The sequence below is a fragment of the Aplysia californica genome, unplaced genomic scaffold, assembly GCF_000002075.1.
Source record: "Aplysia californica isolate F4 #8 unplaced genomic scaffold, AplCal3.0 scaffold00491, whole genome shotgun sequence".
Lineage (NCBI taxonomy): Eukaryota > Metazoa > Mollusca > Gastropoda > Aplysiida > Aplysiidae > Aplysia > Aplysia californica.
In genome coordinates, this window is record NW_004797761.1 from 270958 (window position 1) to 273840 (window position 2883).

The following is a 2883-nucleotide window of genomic DNA, read 5'->3' on the forward strand; positions in this document are numbered from 1 at the left end:
CCCAAAAAAAAACAACAACAACCCAAAAACAACAACAAGCAAAACATAGTCAACCTCAATCAGATCGCCAGTTTATAAACAATGTACATTGTAGACATGGGAACTGTACAAGTGAATTTGGCAGCGCAAACAACGGTAACGACACTCACGCAACAGTGATCAACAACAATAATAACACTAACACCACCATCATCCCCACCATGCACCACCACCACCAACAACAACATCACCGTCATCAAAATCAGCAAAAACAATAACAGCAAATGAAACAATGAAAAAATATATAATATGTTGTGAAGACAGACAGACAGACACACATACAGACAGAAAGGCAAATCGAACCTCTGAGCCTCAGTGCTTTTACATGATGTAAGAGCTTATTCTTGGTATAGTATGAATATAAACCTCATTTGTATGAATTCCAGAAATTGTCATACGATCATCCTCTACCGAGACAGAACTCTGTTCTACGGCAAGCCCTAAAACCATCACGTTACCCCATCCTGTGCTGGTACTCACTTCACAAACGGATAGACAGACATACGCATATTCCCAAGGGAAAGGCGGAAAGATATATATAATACCCCCCCCCTTTAAAAAGAACACACCCCCCAAAAAAACAACAACCAAAAACCAAAAACAACAAGAACAAAAAACAACAAAAAACAAAACAAACGAAAAACCCAACAAAAACACCTCCAAAGAAAAAAACAAAAATTAAAAACAAACACAAAAAACTACAAAACCCAGAAACAACAAAGAAAGAAAGAAAAAAAGAAAGAAAGAAAGAAAAAAAGAAAGAAAGAAACGGCTTAACAGTAAGGTATAGCACGTTGAAAGTCGCCGTTTCAACTTTCGTTGTTTGTTCCCGCCTCTTCTTATTTCATAATTCCACTTCAGCATTATATACTCCTATGATGACCAAATAAACTGTCGTCAGGTCTTCAAAAAGACCCACCGCATTAAAAAAGGGCACACATCATTACTGTACTAGAACTACAATAAGGTCCACCAAATACATAGACTCCTTTGAATGCAGAACAGCACAAACTAAATAAGGAAAACATCCATCGGAATCTCAAAAACGAACCTTTGAGATTCTACCACCAACCAAGACAGCCGCCAGACAGCTATCAACTGCATTCGCCACTAACTTGATGTTTATAAAGAAAAAAATCTGTGACGACGCAGTTAATCACTCCTAATTCTTCGAGTGTCAAGGGTCCACACCTCTTTTGTTCTAAAAGAAAAACCTCCTATTCAGTTTTATTAATAAAAGGCAGATGCCCTGTGAGGTCACCCCGCTCCACCATAGAAGTAAACAAGCCATCACATTTTGTTTCCCACCCCTCTTCGATGGCAAAAATAGCGGAGAGCACTTAGACACTTAGGCGTCACCTTTGTCTCTAAGCTCATCTCAAGCTTGTGTCATTGTAATGTTCAGATTCTCCGAACATAATCGTGTCAAATCATCTCCCTCCTTATTCATGAGACGCTGATATTTCAAAACCTGTTCCAATCTCCCAAACTTGATCTATAATATTTGGAGTTCGCGATAAGTCAATTCCAAGGGACCAGAACGTCCACAAAGAGCGGTCGTTTCCGATCCCGGAATTTTGCAAAATCGCCGACGTAAAGTGTGTTTAAAAAAGGGGTGTGTGTTTGGGGGGTTGGGGGGGGGGGGTCAGTCACGTATTCTGATCATGTTAGCTTGATATGCAAAATGTGAATTCACTCTATGTAATGAATAATGCAGAGTTGTTTTACGCTGGGTCAGTCAGTTTCATTGATACACTCCTCCTTCTTGAGCTGATAACCTACCTATAAGCTTTCATAAATGAACTTGACATTGTAGTGCTGATAAACGCGTGTACTCCATACCAACTCCCGTCCTCCCGACCACATCACCCCGCCACTGATAAACTTCAAAATAATTAAATTGTTATACTTGATTGATCGATCACTGATTGATTTTAAATGTTTTACGTCCCCATCGATACAATTTAGATTACTCGGAAATCCGGCTGCTTCAGCCTTGTCCGCTTGGGTCATCCCGGGCAGGGAGTGAAAAACAACATCCAACCAGACAGATGAAAATATTAAAAAAATACCTCAGCATTCGGGAATCGAACTCGCCCTTTCTGCGTTCAACATCTATGTTTGTGCCTATACGCGACACCACATACGCTGATTGCAATAGCACCAGCAATTAACCAACTTCAGAATCAAGCTATTATGTAGCCTATGGATAAAGACACTCAAGCACTTGAAAGACAAGTGGACACTTCTCATCCCATCCTTGTGCTATTTTATTTTTATGCGGATGAGGAATCCAACACTTTCAACAGCATGCTTTCATTCAAGTGGGCTGTGTAAGCTTATTTATACAACAGGGCGTGTCCAGGCGATTTCATTGCTCACCCCGAGAGGAGTCTAAGAGGAAGTACACATGGTCGAAAATCCCAAAGAGAGTTGATAGCTTTAAATCTAAGATGCAACGCCCGTTCGTTGTAAACAAAGAAACATTGTAAACCCTCAGCTGAGCACCAGCAGATTCGTGCGAACTGGCAAGCAGACATACCGTGTGCGATTCAATCGGGCCGTGAAATCAAAGAAACAATTTTACCTAACCCCTGTGTACTTCTTGTGTAGGGCTACGTTACACATTATCTTCTCTTCAACCGCCTTAAGACCCTCAAAACGACAAAATGGGTACAGTATCGGAAACGAGGGGTGGGAGATACGGCGGAGGGGCGAGAGACACTGAAATGAATGAGGGTTTACATTCTCACGTATATTATGTTCTAGAGAATATAGATTTGTCTACTAATACTACTACTACTACTACTACTACTACTACTACTACTACTACTACTACTACTA

The 2883-nt window shown here is 40.5% G+C and overlaps 1 protein-coding gene across 1 annotated transcript in view; it reads right to left on the reverse strand.

The window, feature by feature from the left end:
- The window catches only part of LOC101854974 (hemicentin-1), a gene marked incomplete in the record, with an annotated part of 18806 nt that extends 17569 nt beyond the window's left edge, over positions 1 to 1237 (reverse strand). Inside the window, 1 exon segment of the mRNA XM_005105788.3 lies at positions 1091 to 1237.
- Positions 1238 to 2883: the final 1646 nt, after the last annotated feature.